Source organism: Abramis brama, assembly GCF_963993115.1.
Source record: "Abramis brama genome assembly, chromosome: 6".
NCBI classification, from domain to species: domain Eukaryota; kingdom Metazoa; phylum Chordata; class Actinopteri; order Cypriniformes; family Leuciscidae; genus Abramis; species Abramis brama.
This window is the reverse complement of record NC_139968.1, coordinates 25,358,948-25,383,480: the sequence shown is the minus strand read 5'-3', so window position 1 is coordinate 25,383,480 and position 24,533 is coordinate 25,358,948. Positions and strand designations below refer to the sequence as shown.

General features: G+C 32.6%; 1 long non-coding RNA gene across 2 annotated transcripts in view; it reads left to right on the top strand.

The window, feature by feature from the left end:
• The window catches only part of LOC311085398, a 28,074-nt gene extending 15,470 nt beyond the window's left edge, over nucleotides 1-12,604 (top strand). For both annotated transcript variants that reach the window (XR_014606810.1, XR_014606811.1), the window contains 4 exons: nucleotides 164-242; nucleotides 863-1,089; nucleotides 7,365-7,543; nucleotides 11,413-12,604. This is a non-coding gene — a long non-coding RNA (uncharacterized lncRNA). The remainder of the gene's footprint in view (nucleotides 1-163; nucleotides 243-862; nucleotides 1,090-7,364; nucleotides 7,544-11,412) is intronic.
• Nucleotides 12,605-24,533: the final 11,929 nt, after the last annotated feature.

Below are 24,533 nucleotides of genomic sequence, written 5' to 3'. Positions count from 1 at the left end.
GCTGCTTTAACGCCATTTTCCGCGCTCTCCTTTTGTCAAACTTCCAATAGACGGCCACATTCCCATTGTGAGCACACCTGTTTCGTTTGCACAAAACTCAACGACACCTGTGCAAACAAACTCAACCTAATGTACATGTTTCTTTTTCCTCTTGTTCTTTTAGAAATCGCACAGACTCAAGGAAACACACACACACACAAAGACAAGGACAAAAGTCAGAGGATGTGGCAAACAAACACACAGTATGTTATGATATAGACGATTGAGCACACACTGTACGTTTACGCACACATTGTTTATCAGTGCATGTTTATTGTTCAAGTTTATTTTCTAGGTTATATAATTTGTTTTGAAATGTAAACATACTGTATTTTAAAAGGTATATTATACATTAAAAATATGCTAAAATTTTAAATAATAAATATCAAAATTACATTAATTGAAAATTTTGACTAACCAGTCGTAGTATATATATAAATATATATATATATATAATTTAATATTTAGTCATATTTTTTGTATATAAGCATCCAAATACAAACCATATTGCATTTGTGTATGTAATTCAGTAATTTTTTTTAGGTGATATTACTTTTGAAATGTAAACGTGCTGTTATACATTAAAAATCAAAATATCATCAAATCAAATATTAAATAATAATACAAAATTTATGTATATATGTTTATGTGTATAAACTACGACTGGTTTGTGTTTGGAAACTTTCCACATCGCGTCATGATGCCAAGGTGACAAATGCAAACCAATATGTGTGTGTGAAATCGTCACACCATAATGTGTTTTCAAAAGTTCCATCCGAATTTGACCTTGCAAATCCCTCTTCTAATTCCATCTGTTTATCAGCACTTGTTGATGGAGGGCAGCAGATTCTGGATTTAGAAGAAAACCTTTATCGAGTCCCATCGCCTTTGAAACGGATGACATCGATCGCGCAGCCAGAAGATTGTGACCCCTCCTGCCCTGGAGGACGATCAATGGACCTGCGCTTCACCCCTCCAACATCAGCAGAGGATTAAACAATCTCCCAGAACAACACAATTAACTCCGATTTATCTGACATCAATATTTAGGTACACACTACAGAAAGCACATAACACTTGAGAAAACATTTACATTTTTGCATACTACATGCCAATATTAAAGGGGTCATGACAAGATTTTTATTATTATTCTTCCGCTCTGGAAATCTACGGCAGCCCATAGAACCGTATGGTAAAAAGTTGTTGGTTAAAAAAATTGGTTAGTCCAAACATTCACCACAGTAAATTTGAGTTAGTCTCTGACTGAATCCCTCTAGCGCCACCAACTGTCCAAAAGTTCACCTACATTGAGGGCCTCTGATACCTTGGACGTTTCGATTGCAATTGAAAATGTGAAAAAAAATGTAACTCCTCAGATCATATTCAGAAAAAAAAATCAAAACCCAACTATTCATGAATAATGCGCAAACGAATTCGACGAAGAGCACGGCAAATGATATCTAGGCTATATTAACGCTTTAGCGTATTCAGACCGAACTTGGTACATGTCATCCCAAGCATGACCTGAGGCTACATGCGGCGTTTCGGCACAATTTACCAAATTGAAAGAGTTGTCATTTTGAATGCTAATTTTACAGCATGAAACATTTACAAAATAGCAGAAAAGTAACAACGCAATATAAGTGATTCAACTTAAAGAAGTGATTCAGTGTAGAATCTTAAGAGTATGCAGTATAATAAAAAATTAATGCAAATAGCTTTATGACAATTTATAACATTAAACTATTTACAATCTCAAACACCGGTTTTACAGCATTCATTGTACACAGTATAATGTAGAAATAGTATTGATTTAATTAGCATATGGTGTAAACGATTTGAATAATTTAAGATTGAAAACGTGCAAATAACAGCAAAGAGTGCGTATGTATGAGTTCGTCTTGATCTGTGAAGTGTGTAAATGGTGGTGGGTTTAAACAAAAGGTAGAATTGAGGAAAAACCGCTTTTGATAGATCAGAAAGAGAAACCCCTTTATTTTCCATCAGGATCAAATGAGTGGTCTTTGAAAGACCATGAGACTGTGTTTTATAGGAGTCCAGTCTGAAGCCGTCCACATCAAAAACAAGTTCTTTGAGTGGCCTTGCTTTTCACCAAAGCGTTATTTTCTCCTGATGGAGAACTGAAAGCCGCCGCGACCTCTAAGTTAACCTCCACCGAGTCATAGATGCTCCCGGAATAGATATTTCACCTTGTAGTTTACTAGTTTACCTCTTTGCACATAACCGCTACACTACAGCATCACAAACAACATGCATTTGATTGGCAACATGAATGTCAGCAGGTTTTGCTATTCTCATGGGCTTTGCTAAAGGATATCAGAACAGTATTGTGTGTTTGTGTGTACTTGTAGAAAAGGTTCCCACAGCTCAAATGGGGTGATTTTTTTGGTTACTAAACTGGTTTAGCATCCATACAAGGAAGCTACACCAATGCATTTCTACCGTATAACACCCATGAGGTTTGAATCAGGCTTTTTAAATGAGTCTAGCTCCACTATCTACTCATTTATGCTGTTTAATCTGGATCCTTTGGGTGTAGGAGTACTACTATGAGCCTGATAAGGAAGTTCTTAAAGGGATAGTTCACCCAGCAATAAAAATTCACCCTGATGTATATGAAAGTATATGACTTTCTTTCTTCAGATAAACACAAAGATTTTTCAGAAAATAATCAATCTCTTTGAGTCGCTTTTAAAACCACACACAGCGAACATGATGGTAATCCATACGACCCCAGTGGATGAATCGATGTCTTCTGATGCAAAATGATAGGTGTGTGAAAGAAAAATACTAGTATTTTAAACTTTTTTTAACTATAAACCACCGCTTCTGGCCAATAGTTGGACTAAGCGCAGTTCAGCTTGACATTAACGTAAGTGCGTTGTGAAGTTTGCACGAGAAGTAACACGGAAGCACAGAGGGCCGCCATTTCTCACGCGAGCTTCACAACACACGTATGTTTATGCCAAGCTGAACTTACGGGCCGTGACACACCAAGACAGTTTTTTCCTTAAACGTACACACATACTAGTAGACAGTCGCCTTTAGACCTTTTGGTGTGTTCAAGCACAGCTTTTTGGTCTACACAAAGCCGGCGCGAAGCGACAACACAGTTGGCTTAAAGTTGCCCAGAAGTGATGGTTTATTATCGTTAACTAAAACTAAAACCATAAAAAAATGTCCATTACTTGAAATAAAATATACGGAGTAGGGGTGCGCCAAAATATCGATATGGCGATATCTTGCGATATTTTCTCCTGCGATCGATTCTCGATGCGCTCTTGCCAAGTATCGATCTTAAAAGCCATTAGGGCGTGCGTACACGGTGCGAGTTCGGACACTCGGGAGGTTGTGAGATATTGCACACGTTGCGAGTCAGTTTAACTGATAATCGCGTCAAACTGGTACACGGCACTACTGTCCTGCATGAATTTGATCCCGAGCCGGCAGCAATCACGTGGGCTTTCGCGCTAAACACAGAGACCGTCATGTTGCGAATGGGAGAGAGAGAGAAAAGTGTATTTGGCAATAGGGGACAGCTGGTGAAAAAACATGTTTAAAAATTATCAGGAGGTCGGGAGGTGCTCGTAACGTGCTCGGCTTGTAATTCCTCTCACATGCTACGAGCCGCGACCATGCGAGCATCACCGATTCCACTCGATTTCTCCCGAGTGAAAAAAATCATCTGCAGCAAAACAAAAATAGTGTCTGTGACTGTTTTGTTGCAACTGATAAGACACAAGTTGTTTTTGTTATTGTGTTTCATCCAAAAAAATAAATGGAGATTAATTTTCCTAATTAAAAAAAAAACTTTTTATTTCTTAAAACATGATATATTGTGAGTTATTACTGATAATATATCGATTATCGCAGTATCGCCATATTGTGATATTATCGGTATCGTGAACAATGTATCGCGTATCGTATCGTATCGCGAAGTACCCAGTGATTCCCAGCCCTAATACGGAGCCCTGCACATGACATGCAGACAATTTGTGGCCACGAATTAAGATTTCGTTCTCTCGTTTTAGTAAATCGTGGCCATGAATTAAGAATTTGTTCCCACGACTTATAAATTCGTTCCCTCGTTTTGATTTAACTAGGGAACAAATTATTACAACGAGGCCATTATTTAGTAAAACGAGGGAACAAATTATTATATCGTGCACACAATTTACTTAAAACGAGGGAGCGAATTAGTAAAAGTCGTGTTAGTAACGTATTAGTAAGTCGTGCGAATGAGTTGTTAATTCATGGCTTTGATATGCATATTTTTTTCCTGCATGTCAAGTAGAAATAAATGTTAACTGAATTAAAATAAAGTATGAAAATTCTTTTATTATTTCAGCTAGTTGCCAAGGCAACTTTTTCAACATTGCAGTTTAGCTTGAAGTTCTAAAATAACTAAAGATAAATGACCTAAAACAAATAAATAAACATGAATAAAAACCATATAGAGGTATAAAAATAATAAAAATGACTAAAACTACAACCTGAAATTAAACTGAAAACAGAATATAGAAAGATAAAAACAAAATATTAACAAAAACTATAATAGTATATCAATGATACTAAAATAACACTGGCTTAAAAACAGGTTATTTCTTTAAATAAAAATTCCCATAGACTCAAGGTACGATCGGTCACTAATGTTTTTTTTAAGGCGGGGTCAGGAAGGGTAAATTAAGGAACCGCTACTAATCTAAAGTGGCTGAGTGTGTTTGCGTCATTAGTATCAATGGAGCTGTAGAGAGTGTCTTTCACCCTCAAGGCGCATGTACAGCATGATAACACCAACCAGATCCATTTGTCAGATCAACTTCCCTGCAATTAGACGAGCTCTTGGCCCAGCCATATCAAATCAAATCACTCTGACGAATCTACTTTCTTTTTGTCCCCCTGGCTCGACTGACTCTCTTTCTCTGCATTCGAGTTCAGACATGATGCCAGCTCTCAGACAGATTCATTAACTGCTTGGCTTCGTCGTGTTGAAGGCTTCAGTCAACATCGGATGTGATGTTAAACTCAACATCTAGATGTGCCGTGACAGCAAACAGACTCCTATTATGCTGCATTAAAATTCTCAATTCATATCTCAATTGAATGTGTAATTATAAGTCATCCAGATAAATGCATTTATTGTAATTCCATTTGCTGCCACTAGGGTTATTATCGTTAACTAAAACTAAAACCATAAAAAATGTACTGTAGTATAATAGTTGTATGCCACTGGCCACTGGGTGTTTGTGATGTGTGTTGTTTTGAAAGGCTTGTATTTGTGAAAAGGTTAGTGTGTTGCTATGTGTGTTTGCTTTCCGCATGATGTTAATTCCAGGTGATACGAGTGAGTAGCAGAATCAGGTCAGTGATAATCAGGGTTCGAATTATGATTTCATCTTTGTGGGGGTCTCTTTAAAAAAAGGAAAAAAAAGTAGCTTATGAGCAGGCGCGGTAGCTTAATAATGTAATATAAAAATATAAAAATTTGTAAATATAATACAAATTTAATTTAAAAAAAGCGTTGGTAACACAATTCAATTTAAATAGTCTACATTTGGTTTAATTTGTCGTTTAATGAGGTCTAATATATGCTGTTAGTTGTGAGAATTTAATCCGACATATTTGACCGTGTGCTTAAGTGGTCCAGTGGTAGAACGCTTGCCAAACGCGTCAGAGGTTCTGGGTTCGAATCCGCACTCTCATAAGTTTTTTTTTTTTTTTTCATCAAATCCGATTATGTTTATAAGTGGTTCTATATCAGGCAGAGACACGTTTGTGTGCATTTTGTTTTGTAATTTTACTGGAACGAATAGAGAGTCTCCACAACGGATTGAAGCGCGCCCGAGTGAAGACTGTGCGCGAGCCACAAACAAACACAGTATCTGCGCCAATGATCGCAGCGGCACTTTTATCACTTGATTTAAGCATAAGGATGTACCGTAGTGTGATGACGATCCGAGATCCCGCGAGATCCATGTGTTTGGCATCTTGTCCTATCTTTTAAGTTATGCTACAGTAGTCTGAAGGAAAAAGTGCTTTATTTGTAATTTAAAATAATGGTGCTGATGATTTTTAGAGACCCCCACAGGTGTATGATTTTACTGCTTTCATGGGAGCTCATCCTCTCTCTATGGGAGCTCAGCTCCCACTGGCTCCCACGTAATTCGAACCATGGTGATAATCGAATATTTCCCCTCATCTGGACAATAAAGGTCAATGCTCGTACCTAGACACATCAGCCGCAGGACACCTACTGTACCACACTGTGTGTGTCTGTCTGCCTCTGTGTGTATGAGTGCGTGTTGCGATGATACACCATGACGAAATGCTTTTCAGTTCTATTTTTATATGATCCACGTTATGAATTTTAATGCTTTCTGCAGTCAAATTCACCCAGTTATGTCAACATGTTGAAGTACTGTTGAACCATCACCGTGTGTCATCCAACGTGAGTGTATGTCATTATTAATACTTCTAGTGTAGTCATAGGTTTTGATTGACACAAGCTTTTTTCACAAGTTTTGTCATAAAAGGAGCAATTTTCCAACCAGTTGTAGGGGTGTTCGGTTCCAGGTTTTTCAGTCGACTTCGACTCCCGACTCCCACAATAGGAATCGATTCCACTCTAATCCATTTACTTTACATCAAAACAGGGCCAGGAATACAAGATTGCAGTCATTATTACACACTAATTTTATTTCCCCTGACAGAAAGCCTTAAATTCCCCTTATTAAAACAACACTCTTTTAGGGTGACTGTACAAATTAGTCCAATTTAGTGATGACATGACCTTGAAATGATGTATAGTTATTAGTGGTCGAATGAGCAGCGGCTGAGCATTCTCCGTCTTCATTAGTTATGGCCATGGCCATATTCCAGGATGACAAAGTCAAGATTCATCATATATATATATATATATACATTTGTGAAATACACTAAAATACTGTATATATAATACATGTTGTCATAACAGACCATTAAATGAAATAAATAAATAAACAATGGAAAAAATACAATAATAATAATTTGTTACATTTATATAGCGCTTTTCTTGGCAAGGGGGAATCTCCTCAGCAACCACCAGTATATCTAATGGGGCTCTTTAAAGGTTTCAGTCAAATGATATGGACATATCATATGACACTGTTTTTATGACTGTTTCATTTTCTAGGTGTGTTTCCAAACAGCTCAGCTGATACTCCCACCACTTGTGTTTCGCAATACTTGGGTCAAGAAAAACAGAAAGAAAGCTAAACTTACTATATGAAAACCTTTCATGTTTTCTCTGTTTCAAACAATTACAGATGCTGGTCGATGGAGCGTGAGAGAAAGACAACATCAAAACCGTGTGTGTGCGTATGTTCACCTGGTGTTGCTCTCGCTCGACTGACTCTGGAAATCGATGGACTTCAGGAGTTACAGTGTTACTGACTGCCGTACTACCAGTACACTCCAGTTCACATGACAGGACGTATTATTCCTGGTACTGTCACAAGCACTGAACATCCACTGCAACAATGTTTACTTGTACTTTGTTCAAATCGTCAACATAATTTACCAACGAAACGCTTAATATATACTCTGGTTTTATTTGTTTGTACCCTTTCACATCATTTGCAACAAAAAACTGAGACGTGTCCCCCTGAGACGAGATTTCTGTATTGTGTGTCTGGAAAAAAACCTCAGATGATGCAAAAAATCGTCATCTGAGGCTTTTTTGTCCAGAAGCGAGAGACTCCAGCCAGTAGGAGGAGCTTGTCCCGCATGTCTTCAACCCGCCCATAGGGGGATCTCACGATAAAACGGCGTCTTTTCAGTTTCGAGTCAACTAGTAGCCTAGCTGTATCATTTCTTCCGATACTGCCCTCTGTAACCGGTAGGCGTGGCTTGGGAGTGGCCTCGTAGGGCAGCGAAGCAAGTGCATTCTGGGCGTTGTTGTCTTTCATCCACATGAGCCAAAAATACATTTTCTGGCTTTTCTCAGTCTAGAAGGCACCAACTTCTAAAATAATTTCACATTTCTACTACATAAATGACCCAATTTAAACACACATTCATCTTTTTAGCGGTGAAATATCCCTTTAAACTACACTTTGTACTTTTTTCCATAATTTACAATACAACAAAAAACAAAAAGCTTTAACATTGTAACAGTAATTTGCAAACATCACCCTAAATATAACTCTATAACAATGTGTTAACTATAACAATACTATAACAATATTTGTTTGTCACCAGTGGTTGCAAACAAAGCGCTAAATATCTGTTTTGACCATTTTTTGTACTTCATCTGACTTGGTGTAACAAAGATTGTTTGTACTTTGTTCAGTTATCGCAATTTGCAAACAAAACCCTAAATATCCACGATAACAATGTTTGTTTGTGCTTTTTCTGACTTGGTCACCACAGGTTGCAAACAAAATGCTAAATATTTGCCTTGAACATTTTTTGTGCTTCGTCATGACTTGCCTTTTTTTTGTACGTTGTTCAGTTGCCGCGGTTTGCGAACAAACCCTAAATAACCACTAAAACAAAGTTTGTACTTCATCCGACTTGTCACCACAGGTAACAAACAAAACGCTAAATATCTGCTTTAACAATGTTCGTTTTGACTTCCAACCACAAGTTGCAAACAAAATCCTTAATATCCACTATAACAATGTTTGTTTGTGCTTCATCCGAGTTGTCACCACGGGTTGCAGACAAATCGCTAAATATCTGCTTTGACCATTTTTTTTGTACTTCGTACTTCGATCCACACACAAGAAACAGGCAGAAGATCCAATAGCAGTAAGTATTTTAATGGGGTATTCCGTAATCGTAATCCAGTCCAAGCAGGGGTCAAAACCAAGGTAGCAATCAGACATAAACAGGAACAAAACAACGGGAAATAACAGACCTCAGAAGTGGCGTGATAATTACAAGGACTCCGTGACACATACTAAAACATACAGGGTTATATACACAGGGAAATGACAATGCTAATGGGGAATTGGCTGAGTGCAATGATTAATGACAAGGGACAGCTGAGTGCAATGAAGAAACAAGGATCGTGGGGAATGTAGTTCAGAAAGTGACAGACACCGTGGGGAAGGAGGACATCTAGTGGTTACCCAGGGAACACAAACCAAACACTGTGACACGTCTAACTTACTTTAGCAATGTTTATTTGCATTTTGTTCAGTTACCGCAAAACCCTTAATATCCACAGTAACAATGTTTGTTTGTACTTAGTTTGACTTGTCCTCACAATTTGGAAACAGAACACCAAATATACAGTTAAAAATGTTTTGTTCTTTGTTCATCTTGTCACAACAATCTGCAAACATCTGCAAAAACAATTGGCCATTTTGTTTCACTTGTCAACCCAGCTCCCAAACAAAATGTCAAATACCCACTCAAACAACATTTGTTTGTACAATGTTCAACTTGTCCCCACAACTGCATGTTTAGCTGAAGAAAAATAATTATCTGTTGGCTTTTGCCACAATTTTGTTTCACAAAGGGATGCTTGAAGGTCCAAAATGTGTTATATTGTTTGTGAATGTATTTGGAGGAAAAGTCAATCTGATCTGCATTTATTATTGTATATGTGTACAGAGGTGTCGTGCGGCGGCCCCGTTCCCCTTTATCTGTCAGGGTTCGAAACACACATGCCGTGCATAATGTGTGCTGATGGAGGCAGGTTAAGACCCCACAAACGTGTGTGTGTGCGTGATGCATGTTGAGAGGGGAGGTTAAAGGGCTAGAGTCTGGGAGTGTGTGAGAGTGTTTTGACAGTAGCACTGCCATTGGCTGCATACTGTATAGTGCGTTTCATCGTATTTCCCTCAGGTAAACAAGGCATGCCTCCTCTGCCAAACACAAAGACTACATTAGACCCCTCACACAAACACAATATTATTTATCCATGATTTTATGCTTTCGGTGCTATTCAAATTATTCAGTGGTTCTTACTGTGTAAGATAATCTTACTTTGTGAACTATGTGTAATTTATTTCAAAAACACAAATCTTTTCAAAGCGGCTAGTGTTTTTTGCTAATTCTGTTGAGAATTAGCATTTATTTTGCAAATAGTGGTAAAAAGTCGAAAAAGTATAAACAATTGTTTTATAGCTGATATATAGCGTTTTGTTTGCAAATTGTATTGGCAAGTTAAATAAAGAGCAAACAAAACTTGTTTAACTAAAGGAAATTAAATGTTAACAGTCTGTTAACTTAGGCCTATTACAAAAACACATTTACTAATATTGCACAAATATTGTCAAAACAGATATTTAATGTTTTTTGCAAATATTGTTGAGAAGTCAAGAAGAAGTACAAACAAACATAAATATAGTGGTGAGAATAGTGGTAAGAATTTGCAAAATGATTTTTAGTGGATATATGGCATTTTGATTGATTTCGAACGAAGAGCAAACAAAAATTGTTAAAGCTGATTTAGTATTTTGTTTGGCAAATTCTGGGACGATTCGAACAAGGTACAAACAAATTTTTCGATACGATATTTAGCTTTTTGAAACTGAGCTGGCAAAATGAACCAAGTAAATTGTGGTGAGATGCTGAACAAAGCAGCCTACAACAATTGTTAAAACGTTTTTATTTTATTTTGTTTGTTCGACTTCTCACCAATTTACAAAATACAAACAAACGTTCTTAAAACATGTATTGTTTTGTTTGCAAATCACATTGATTAGTCAAACAAAGAGCAAACAAAAACTGTTAAAGTGAATCTTTGACATTATGTTTGCGAATTTTAGTGGCATGTCGAACAAAATGACAGTTTATTTCTGATTCTCTTGTTCTGGCTAACCTTGTAAATGTCCACCTGTGGAAAAACAATTTATTCTCTGCAGTCTAGCTCTCTTTCTGTGTTGGTGTGACATAAAGTGACAGAATGCTTTAGTGTGACAATGATTTCAGCCTTACAAAATGTCACCGTTCTGCTCCCTTTCCTTTAACACATCTCTCTCTGTGTGTGTGTGGAAAGCGAGAGATAGAGCTGCAATCACACACACACACACACATATCATATGTACACACACAAACCTGCCAGCGCATAGGAAAAGTTGTAATCAGAGCAGAAAGCAGATGACAGCGGAATTATGCAAAAAATTTAGGGTTTCTATTACTTGAATTTCCTCTCTCCGAAGGAGTTTTGGCTGCATCGGACAGGGTTAACAACAATATTTTAACGCTTTGTAACCGCTTTCAGAATGAGGGTAGCATAATCATATGCAAAATATTTCCTTTCAAAGTTCTCTCTCTCCTCCCTACCTCCTCTCACACTGTACTGTATCTGTTCCTCACTGTTAAGAGTATTCAAATTAAATACCCGTTTCTTTTCTTCAGAATCAAAGCAGGGAAAGAACAAAACCCCACCACACACAGATCAGAGCGCTGTGTTCCCCAGGACAGGGAGGGGTCTTCTGGGTACCGGCTGAACTGACAACCCCTGGAGCAGCTACACGGCTCTTTGCACAAATTGAACTGACAGCAGCTTTTTCCACAGAACGTATGAAGTCCTGACTAGCATAACTGTGTTATGTCCAGGCTGTTTATCCTGAGCAAACTCTCTCAATAATGGTGTTTACTCGTACTAAAATACTCTGACAGAGTTTTCTGCACTACTATTCAGTGGCGACGCGACACTGCTTCTGAATCTACTGCGTGAAAAAGACAACCGTTTCGTTCGACTCCCAAACGAATCTGTCTTTTGAGCCGGTTTTGAGAATCTTTTTAATGAATCAAAATAAGTAGTTTACAACTTGCTGTTATGTTGGATTTATGGCTTGTAAGACTTACTGTAGGGTTCATTTACATGACAACGATGTACTAAAAATGGTGTCTAAAAAAACGTTTTCGCGTAAAGACGATCGCGTTCACACGGATCCACGGAAATGACTAAAATCGCTGTATTATTCATGCCAGGCCAGTAGTTGGCGACGTGATTTTGTAACACCTATAACGCCTATAGACTGAACACGTAATACACATGCGCACAACGTCACTGTTCTCACAAATTTAGTTTTTTGTAGTTTGAGATGATAATGGTATCGTTTTCAAAAACTTGCACTTTTTCAAAAGTTTGCGTTTTCAGGTCCCAAAAACGCCTTTGTCGTGAACGGAAAAATGCCTTAAAAGTTTTCAGTATTTAGTTGAAAGCGGTGACGTGTAAACGGCCCCTGTAATTATTCTCTGGTTTTTCATGAGATATGTCATTATGAGTTTTTGTCATATATATTTTTCATAAAAATTGCATTTTATTTGATCCAAAAGACTGCAACAAGATATTAAAAGTCAATGTGAACACTTTTTTGTAAGAATTGTTTAAAAAATATTTCTTAAAGAAATGATCACTTTTGTTTGTTAATGGAACCGGAATAGTTAAATTCCTTACAATGCCATTAAAACTTTTGGCAGAATAACAAAAAATGTCACAGTGAGACCAATGAAATCTTTTTTTTTAGTCAAGCAAAAACTTACAACATGTTGTTACATTGTATTTACACTCATAAGACTTAAAGGTAACCGATAATAAAGGTATAATTTCACAATGTATTATTACACTATAATAAAGGTATAATAACACAATATATTATTACACTGTAATAAAGGTATAATAACACAATATATTATTACACTGTAATAAAGGTATAATAACACAATGTATTATTAAATTGTAATAAAGTTATAATAACACAATGTATTAATACACTGTAATAAAGGTATAATAACACAATGTATTATTACACTGTAATAAAGGTATAATTACACAATGTATTATAACACAATGTATTATTACATTGTAATAAATTTATAATAACACAATGTATTATTACACTGTAATAAAGGTATAATAACAATATATTTTTACATTGTAATAAATTTATAATAACACAATGTATTATTACACTGTAATAAAGGTATAATAACAATATATTTTTACATTTTAATAAAGTTATAATAACACAATGTATTATTACACTAATAAAGGTATAATAACAATATATTTTTACACTGTAATAAAGGTATAATAACACAATGTATTATTACATTGTAATAAAGTTATAATAACACAATATATTATTACATTGTAATAGTTATAATAACACAATTATTATTACACTGTAATAAAGGTATAATAACACAATGTATTATTACATTGTAATAAAGTTATAATAACACAATTATTATTACACTGTAATAAAGGTATAATAACACAATGTATTATTACACTGTAATAAAGGTATAATAACAATATATTTTTACACTGTAATAAAGGTATAATAACACAATGTATTATTACATTGTAATAAAGTTATAATAACACAATATATTATTACATTGTAATAGTTATAATAACACAATTATTATTACACTGTAATAAAGTTATAATAACACAATGTATTATTACACTGTAATAAAGGTATAATAACACAATGTATTATTACACTGTAATAAAGTTATAATAACACAATGTATTATTACACTGTAATAAAGGTATAATAACACAATGTATTATTACACTGTAATAAAGGTATAATAACACAATGTATTATTACACTGTAATAAAGGTATAATAACACAATGTATTATTACACTGTAATAAAGGTATAATAACACAATGTATTATAACACAATATATTATTACACTGTAATAAAGGTATAATAACAATATATTATTACATTGTAATAAAGTTATAATAACACAATATATTACACTGTAATAAAGGTATAATTACACAATGTATTATTACACAATGTATTATTACATTGTAATAAAGTTATAATAACACAATGTATTATTACACTGTAATAAAGGTATAATAACAATATATTTTTACATTGTAATAAAGTTATAATAACACAATGTATTATTACATTGTAATAAAGGTATTATAACACAATGTATTATTACATTGTAATAAAGTTATAATAACACAATGTATTATTACACTGTAATAAAGGTATAATAACAATATATTTTTACACTGTAATAAAGGTATAATAACACAATGTATTATTACATTGTAATAAAGTTATAATAACACAATATATTATTACATTGTAATAGTTATAATAACACAATTATTATTACACTGTAATAAAGGTATAATAACACAATGTATTATTACATTGTAATAAAGTTATAATAACACAATGTATTATTACACTGTAATAAAGGTATAATAACAATATATTTTTACATTGTAATAAAGTTATAATAACACAATGTATTATTACATTGTAATAAAGGTATTATAACACAATGTATTATTACATTGTAATAAAGTTATAATAACACAATGTATTATTACACTGTAATAAAGGTATAATAACAATATATTTTTACATTGTAATAAAGTTATAATAACAAAATATATTATTACATTGTAATAAAGGTATTATAACACAATGTATTATTACATTGTAATAAAGTTATAATAACACAATGTATTATTACACTGTAATAAAGGTATAATAACAATATATTTTTACATTGTAATAAAGTTATAATAACACAATGTATTATTACATTTTAATAAAGTTATAATAACACAATGTATTATTACATTGTAATAAAGTTATAATAACACAATTATTATTACACTGTAATAAAGGTATAATAACACAATGTATTATTACATTGTAATAAAGTTATAATAACACAATGTATTATTACACTGTAATAAAGGTATAATAACACAATGTATTATTACACTGTAATAAAGGTATAATAACACAATGTATTATTACACTGTAATAAAGGTATAATAACACAATGTATTATTACACTGTAATAAAGGTATAATAACACAATGTATTATTACATTGTAATAAAGTTATAATAACACAATGTATTATTACACTGTAATAAAGGTATAATAACACAATGTATTATTACACTGTAATAAAGGTATAATAACACAATGTATTATTACACTGTAATAAAGGTATAATAACACAATGTATTATTACACTGTAATAAAGGTATAATAACACAATGTATTATTACATTGTAATAAAGTTATAATAACACAATGTATTATTACATTGTAATAAAGTTATAATAACACAATGTATTATTACATTGTAATAAAGTTATAATAAAGTTATAATAACACAATGTATTATTACACTGTAATAAAGGTATAATAACAATATATTTTTACATTGTAATAAAGTTATAATAACACAATGTATTATTACATTTTAATAAAGTTATAATAACACAATGTATTATTACATTGTAATAAAGTTATAATAACACAATTATTATTACACTGTAATAAAGGTATAATAACACAATGTATTATTACACTGTAATAAAGGTATAATAACACAATGTATTATTACACTGTAATAAAGGTATAATAACACAATGTATTATTACACTGTAATAAAGGTATAATAACACAATGTATTATTACATTGTAATAAAGTTATAATAAAGTTATAATAACACAATGTATTATTACACTGTAATAAAGGTATAATAACAATATATTTTTACATTGTAATAAAGTTATAATAACACAATGTATTATTACATTTTAATAAAGTTATAATAACACAATGTATTATTACATTGTAATAAAGTTATAATAACACAATTATTATTACACTGTAATAAAGGTATAATAACACAATGTATTATTACACTGTAATAAAGGTATAATAACACAATGTATTATTACACTGTAATAAAGGTATAATAACACAATGTATTATTACACTGTAATAAAGGTATAATAACACAATGTATTATTACACTGTAATAAAGGTATAATAACACAATGTATTATAACACAATATATTATTACACTGTAATAAAGGTATAATAACAATATATTATTACATTGTAATAAAGTTATAATAACACAATATATTATTACACTGTAATAAAGGTATAATAACACAATATATTTTTACATTGTAATAAAGTTATAATAACACAATGTATTATTACATTTTAATAAAGTTATAATAACACAATGTATTATTACATTTTAATAAAGTTATAATAACACAATGTATTATTACATTGTAATAAAGTTATAATAACACAATGTATTACATTGTAATAAAGTTATAATAACACAATATATTATTACATTGTAATAAAGTTATAATAACACAATATATTATTACACTGTAATAAAGTTATAATAACACAATATATTATTACATTGTAATTAAGTTATAATAACACAATATATTATTACACTGTAATAAAGGTATAATAACACAATGTATTATTACATTGTAATAAAGTTATAATAACACAATGTATTACATTGTAATAAAGTTATAATAATACAATATATTATTACACTGTAATAAAGGTATAATAACACAATGTATTATTACACTGTAATAAAGTTATAATTTCACAATGTATTATTACACTGTAATAAAGTTATAATAACACTGTATGTATGTAATAAAGGTATAATTACACAATGTATTATAACACAATGTATTACATTGTAATAAAGTTATAATAATACAATATATTATTACACTGTAATAAAGGTATAATAACACAATGTATTATTACACTGTAATAAAGGTATAATAACAATGTATTATTACACTGTAATAAAGTTATAATAACACTGTATGTATGTAATAAAGGTATAATTACACAATGTATTATAACACAATGTATTACATTGTAATAAAGTTATAATAAAGGTATAATAACACAATATATTTTTACATTGTAATAAAGTTATAATAACACAATGTATTATTACATTTTAATAAAGTTATAATAACACAATGTATTATTACATTTTAATAAAGTTATAATAACACAATGTATTATTACATTGTAATAAAGTTATAATAACACAATGTATTACATTGTAATAAAGTTATAATAACACAATATATTATTACATTGTAATAAAGTTATAATAACACAATATATTATTACACTGTAATAAAGTTATAATAACACAATATATTATTACATTGTAATTAAGTTATAATAACACAATATATTATTACACTGTAATAAAGGTATAATAACACAATGTATTATTACATTGTAATAAAGTTATAATAACACAATGTATTACATTGTAATAAAGTTATAATAACACAATATATTATTACACTGTAATAAAGGTATAATAACACAATGTATTATTACACTGTAATAAAGTTATAATTTCACAATGTATTAAATTGTAATAAAGGTATAATAACAATGTATTATTACACTGTAATAAAGTTATAATAACACTGTATGTATGTAATAAAGGTATAATTACACAATGTATTATAACACAATGTATTACATTGTAATAAAGTTATAATAACACAATGTATTATTACATTGTAATAAAGTTATAATTACACAATGTATTATTACACTGTAATAAAGTTATAATTACACAATGTATTATTACACTGTAATAAAGTTATAATTACACAATGTATTATTACACTGTAATAAAGTTATAATAACACAATGTATTATTACACTGTAATAAAGTTATAATTACACAATGTATTATTACATTGTAATAAAGGTATAATTACACGTGTATTATTACATTGTAATAAAGGTATAATTACACAATGTATTATTAATCTGTAATTAAGGTATAATTACACTGTAATAAAGGTATAATAACACATTTATTGTTACATTTTATTAAAGGTATAATTACACTGTAATCAGAGGTTAAACTGGGCCGGAGCACACCGAAGCGCAGCTCCGCCTCCTCAGGTCCACAACACACCCTGCTGGAGCTCAGCTCCGTCTCCTTCAGCACCAAATATTGTTTTTCCACTTGAATTATTTTTCATCTCCTGGCAAATACATGGCATATGAGACTGCATAATTAGCAAGACTACACAGAGACAACCAGGCTACATGGAATTATCAGACATCATAATGCATTAATCTCTGCGTCCCCTGGTTCAGCACCCCATCCACAGCCATCAAAGGAAAACTGTCACAATTCTAATCTTTGAATTTATTTTTTTTATTTTTTTTTGACGTTTTCAAAAGTTTTTTGGGGGGGCCGAATCAAATGTTTTATGGTCAAGATTCATCTCATAGCTGACTGCCTTGGTTTATTACGTAAGGGTTAATGCCCTTCGAGGTGTCCATTATCAGGTATTAATGGACGACGGCGAGGCGTGAACATCCCGCCGAAGTCCATTAATACCTGACAATGGACACCTCGAAGGGCATTAACCGGCTTATACCATGGTCACTTACGAAAGAAAGAAATATTTAATCAATTAATAATACTTTAATGTGTTTTAGAGTAAAAATCGTGAGGGTTTTTATTTATTAAGTCGAGCACACTATTTAATATCTCCCGTATACAGGCGTTGCCAAGCAACGTGGCCACAGCGACCCGACCGCAGCAGTTGATCAGTGAGTTTGAGCCAGCGCAATCATTTAGAACTGTCATCAGGCAAATTGTACATTATCACTTTTTAATGGACACCCTGCAGCCAATCAGAATCGAGTATTCACCCAGACCATGGTATAAACTGTAATAATGGCATAATTATATTGTAATAAAGGTATAATTACACATTTTTTATTACACAGCAATAAATGTATCAGTACCCTGTAATAAAGGTATAATTTCACAATGTATTATTACATTTTAATAAAGGTATAATTAAACAATGTATTATTACACTGTAATAAAGGTATAATTACACAATGTATTATTACACTGTAATAAAGGTATTATTATACCTTTATTACAGTAGGTATAATAATACCTTTGTATTATTGTAATAAATGTATTATGTTATTATACAATGTAAATGTACATTGTTATTATACCTTTATTACAATGTAATAATACATTGTGTTATTATACCTTTATTACAGTGTAATAATACATTGTGTTATTATACCTTTATTACAATGTAATACATTGTGAAATTATACCTTTAAGGGGTAACACTTTATTTTACGGTGTCCGTGTTACAGAGTAATTACTTAATTAATTACTTATAGTAGATGTTGTATTAACATGTAACAAAATGTAATTAACATGTAACTAAGTTATGGAACAGCCTGTACTTACAGATTGTAATTACGCACATGTAATAGGCAGCTACTGTTACACATATGTAACAAGCCGAGATGGATAAGGTTTATAGATACACATGAAGTACACTTGAGTTTAAATCAAACTAAGGCAGAGATGAATAAGGTATGTATACACAAAGTACACTTAAGTACATTCTTGATGCACTTTATTTTACGTAGCTTATCCCTGTGTAATATTATGTAATTGCAAGGTAATTAGGAAGCTACTGCATGTATTTAAGCTGTGAACTAGTGGGTTAATTAAGATGGATAAGGTATGTAGATACACATGAAGTGCACTTAAGTACAATCTTGATACACTTTATTTTATGTTACATATGTGTAATGCTACAGAACATACAAAATTACCATGTGTAACTGCAGGCTTTTCCCGACCTTAGTAGCCTAAGTACTTGTGTTACATTGTGTAGTACTAAGTACTTTCTTACACTGTACGAAGTCTGTAACACGCATGTAACCGACTCGGCTTATTACATATGTGTAACAGTAGCTGCCTATTACATGTGCGTAATTACAATCTGTAAGTACAGGCTGTTCCATAACTTACTAACATGTTAATTACATTTTGTTACATGTTATTACAACGTCTACTACTAAGTAATTAATTAAGTAATTACTCTGTAACACGGACACCGTAAAATAAAGTGTTACCAAATAGGGTGTAACCGACTAAAATTACTGGGGGTTTTTTTTTGTAAAAAATGCACAGTAAGAGTTATGTTCTGTCATTATGAGTTTTGTCATATATTTTTTTTATAAAAAATGAATAAAATGTTACCACATTTGTGTTTTAGTATTTCTATTTGATCAAAAACAAACAAAATTCATTGAAAAGTCTATGTAAACACACTTTTTGCAAGAATTGTGTGCAAAATTTTTTATTTTTTAACATTTTTTTTTTAATCGGAATTGTTGCAATTTCATGAAATGCTTTTGGCAGAATAACAAAAAATGTCTTTTAATAAAAAATGTGTGGTCAGACAATCCGATGATCTTTAATAGAAAAATGTTTAAATTGAAATCTAAGGGGCGGTTTACACGACACCGTTTTCAACTAAACACTTTATGCGGTCTGAATACGCAAAGTGCACGTTTTTGAAAACGATACCGTTATCATCTCCGAGTAAACAACAAAAACGCAAATTTGTGAAAACGGTGTCATGCGTGCACGTATCACATGTTCAGCCTATAAACGCATAGTGTTTCTTTACAAAATGACATCGCCATCTACTGGCCTGTCAGCAGAATACAGCGATTTTAGTCGTTTTCTTGGATCCGTGTGAACAGGGATCATTTATCTAAGGAAAACTGCTTCTGTATTTAGTGCATCGCTGTTGTGTAAACATATCCTAAGAAGCATTCTAGTGGCCTAGCTGAGACAGACAGCTGCATATTTCAACCCAGAGGTGACCAGATTGTAGAACGTATACCCTCATCGGCTGTGAACCTTCAACCCTCTACACACGTCACACAAACACCTTCCAAAGAGCGCAAGAGTTTCTCGTCAAGGGTTAAACAAGTCAGGGTGCGGAAAGAGAATGAGGAATGTGGTTCTTTTTCTTTTCTACCTTTCATCGGTGAAGCACATGTTGCTGAGGGGGAAGATTATAGTAAAGACTCGTTTCCTGTCAGTCAGCTTTGGTTCAAAGACCCGCTGCGGTTAAACTTTTATTTGCATGGGGTGAATAGGAATTAAGATTGCGCCGTTTACCTGTAATGACATGGAAAGTTGGTTTTCAGCTTTGCGAAAACAACATTAGTCTTATCCCGAAAGTCCTCAAGCAGCTCCGCGGTACTCGTGAGTTTTGCCGCGACACATGCAGTCGGTTCTCACAGCGAGCGACTATCGCGCCCCTCTGAGGGCTGCAAAAAATCAAATCAGGCGAGTTAATGAGGCTCCAGCAGCCCCCTACCATCTCTCCTGAGAGAAAAAAAGAGGGAGGACGAGGCAGAGAAATGAAACGGCCCTGGAAAAGTGCTGATTCTCGGCACTGGGGCTCTCTGAGCTTGACAGCGCAGCAATAAAAAAGCCCAGTTCTGACTTACTGCGTTTCTGCTACACTCCCCAGACCAGAAATACGAAGAGTTTGAAGTCAAAACTGTCAAGAGTGACCTAAATACACACTTTTGTCTGTGAGATCAGTCCATTTGGAAATGAACATACTACAGACATGTGATGGCACACCCATTTTACTTCTATAATGTGACATTTTTGCATGAAACTGGATATTTATGGTGGAGAATGTAGGCATTTTAAAGTTATCCATCAGGATTGATTGGATTGTGATTATGTGGCCATTACAAACGAGAATGGACCAAAAACGACAAAGATATCTCTTAACGCCTAGGCTAATCTTTTTTTTTTTTTTTTTTTTGCACACAGAAGCAGCTAAATCCGTTATTCGTTTTATTTACAATGTCCTACAGCTTTAAAATGTCCTTCAGACTCCATAATGGAGTTTCTAGTGTGATGAGAAGGAAGATATAATCATATACAGTTTAATATCTGCTGCAGACAAATGCCAAGTAATTAAGATTCTGATCACGATTCAGATTTGAACTAGTGCTGCTCCCGTGTCGCGTGTTATGAGACTCGAGCACAGCAGGCGAAGGCTCTGAATGATATTATTTCAGTGATATTTTTGCTTTGGCTTTAATCTAGCCTTGGTATATCTTTTTTTAATAATTTCTAATTGTTTTTTTTCTTCTTTTTGTCAATTTTTTTTTGCCCATGCTTGATAGAAGTTGGCATTTCTGATTCATTTTAATGAATCAGTTCATTTGTTTTAGTGAATGATTCATTGATCATTGGACTGCATTCCCAGAAGTCTCTGCATTGTATTTTAAAGGGTAAGTTCACCCAAAAATGAAAATTCTGTCAGTATTTACTCACCCTCATGTTGTTCCAACCCTGTAAGACTTTCGTTCATCTTCGGAACACAAATTAAGATATTTTTGATTAAATCTGAGAGCTGTCTCACTCCTCCATAGGCTTCTCTGTAATTTAAACTTGCCGGCCCAGAAAGTTAGTAAAGACAATGTTTAAAATAGTAATTTTTATGGAGCCATAGTCAGTTTATCAAGCGACAAGAATACTTTTTGTGCGCAAAAAACTTTTCTTCTGTGTGGGCCTCGGAGTGAGTTCACGTAGTGTAACAGCGCAGCACTTCTGGGTTGTACGTCAGAACGTAGGCTCACTATTGGCCGACACTGGTCATGTGTGTGATGCGTGTGACGTACAACCCAGAAAGGGCTGCGCTGTTACACTACGTGAACTCATTCAGAGGCCCACACAGAAGAAAATGAATAGTTGAACAAAGTCATTATATTTGGGGTTTTTTGAGCACAAAAAGTATTCTCATCGCTTGATAAACTGAAGTTGCTTCCTTAAATTTTTAAGTACAATCAACTTTTATGTTTAAGTCATTTCAACTTAAATTACATTAAACTGACTAGAGTTGAAAATGAGTCAAATCTTGTATAAAATTTAATTCTTCAATTCAATTCAATTCTTATAAAATTCAATTCTTATAAAAAATTTGGCAAGTTAAAGCAATGTAATCAACCTATGTTGTCAGCCTATTGATCATCTCATTTTACACTGTATGTTGAAAGACAGTACATTTAATGAATGTTAATATGTGAATAAAAGCCTAAATTCAATCTGTTCATCATATAAAGCGATCGAGTCTCTTCAGAAAATTTGGACTAAACCGCTCGATTCATATGGATTAGGCTAGTTTTATGATCTCGTTATTAACTTTTTGAAGCGTCAAAGTGTCAGTTGTGTAGCTGTCAAGGGAGGGACAGAAAGATCTCAGATTTCATCAAAAAGATCTTCATTTGTGTTCCGAAGATGAACGAAATTACATGAGGGGGAGTAGCTTAATAGATGACAGAATTTTCCTTTTTGGGTGAACTATCCCTTTAAAACGAATCGTACATCTTATATGTTTTAAATCCATACAGTAGTTTCTAGCGAATATAAATTCACAATAAACGCAAAATGCTGTCGTGTGCTTTTGCATGTTGACCTTGCAGTGCAGCAGAGAGAGGGTCTGGTCACCTAGACCTGCTGACCTCTTCGTCCCCGCGTCCAGATGCCAGATGGTGGCTGCTATAGTGATGCAGATGCAAGTGTGTGTATGTGTGCAGACAGACACAGAGAGGGAGGCAGCAAAAGCCTCTGGCCCAAACCTCACATCATTTCAACTCTGTTCTGAGGACACGCCAGTCTTCAGGGAGACACGCTGCCCCCTTCAAACAGGCTTTTCTGCCCAGCTGACATATTCGCCTTGTCTAACCGTCTAATGCAGCGACATTCACCTTATATGACAGCCTTCCGTTCTTTTCTTTCTTTCCTTTTTTTTCTCTTTTGATACCTGATGATTTTTTTATGCTGTTTTTGTCTGCAATTACTTGGTGTCATATTATAATTATATATATTTTTTGCCACAGTTGCAGAATGACAAGCGTTTGCTTGTACTGACACCTAGAGGACGTTATCGGTCAACGCATGCGTATTTGTGACTCAATCTTTTTTTTCTTCTTTTTTGCGGTCTCCAGCCTGTTTCCATCCAATTGGGCTTTTGTTTTTTAAATTACAGAAAATATATATAAAAAATTGTACAAACATAAACAACTCACATGAAAACAAATATACATATATGAGGAGTGTATAAGGGAAAACAAAGAAACAATTTATGCCAGGGACAACAAAATTACAAGTTAAAGTGATGAAATGCTAAGTCGTTTTTCTGTTTAATATTATCTAAAGTAGTGAAAAAAGTTCATTCATTTTCACAATTACATTTTCTATAATTTATATTATTATAATATATATTATAATAACAATATTGTAATTTTGTTTTGTGGTAGGCTACTGTTTATTTATTAAACAACATATTATATTTATTAATATTATTCATATCATATTCATATATTTGTATTAGTACGTTTATAATAAAATGTGCTTAACATTATAGTTTTACAATACATATATATATGTGTGTGTGTGTGTATTTATATATATATATATATATATATATATATATATATATATATATGTATGTATGTGTGTGTATGTATGAAATGTTTTTTGAATTTAGTTTTTTTTTCATGTCATCACATTGTTTAGAGCATAAGAAACAAATGGTAAAACAAAAAAACAAAACAAAAAACAACAACATTTTTTTAAAATAATATTTTATTCATACGTAATGCTATGTCCTCTGTAGTGGACACCAGGACTAAATTGTTTAAAAAATTCAATTTAAAAAATAAAAATTCAGGATTTTTTTTAACCAAAATTTGTATAAAGATGATTCTCAACTATGTTATGAAAGATAAAACGGAATGAATTGATACACCA